Here is a 785-nt window from a genome sequence, read left to right on the forward strand (position 1 = left end):
CGTAATCTTGTTTATTATCAAACTTCGTTTTCCTTCGAACACATCGATTGCTGATGTTAAATTTGCGTTTCTAAATTCCATCAAATAAAATCTATCACCTTATGAAATTTCATGCTACATAAACGGAAAATACAATTCGAAATTCCATAACTTGTTGTACTTTCTGTCGTTATGATAATGCTGTTGTACATTATTCTTACCGAAACTTCAACTGGCTTAACACAGAATGATTTGATTAAAATTGCTAATAAGCCTTTTTGTTATTTCTTATCCCAAAAACATTACGTAGTGCAGCCAAACATTATTGATTAAACTGGTAAGGAAGCATATAATGCTAATATAACAATAAATTGGCAAACAATGATTTATAAGCATAATAAGGTATTTATGTTTGGAGGAATATACTACACGGTCTGTCGAAACATATACACCTCCCCTAAAAAAATCACTTCATTATGTTAATAAATCGTTGTTTGCCAACTTTTTATTAATGATTACAATACGAAAGTCAGTTTCCAATAGTTGGGCTGGCCGTATGATACAGCTATGGATATCGGAGCCAACGATCAGGGTTCGAATTCGTGCGAAACTCCACATTTTAATCTGTGAGTGCGTTATAGAAGTACGAGTCAATTCCTTAACATATATGATAAAGCATTACTTAATTCCCTGGGTAAGTAACGTAACAATAATTTTGAATTCTTTAAATATATAAACGTATTAAACCTTGTGACAGATTTATTATTATATGTTTATTTTAATAGCGATGTTTCAGATGAAATCTA

The sequence above is a fragment of the Limulus polyphemus genome, unplaced genomic scaffold (genome assembly GCF_000517525.1).
Source record: "Limulus polyphemus unplaced genomic scaffold, Limulus_polyphemus-2.1.2 Scaffold1929, whole genome shotgun sequence".
NCBI classification, from domain to species: domain Eukaryota; kingdom Metazoa; phylum Arthropoda; class Merostomata; order Xiphosura; family Limulidae; genus Limulus; species Limulus polyphemus.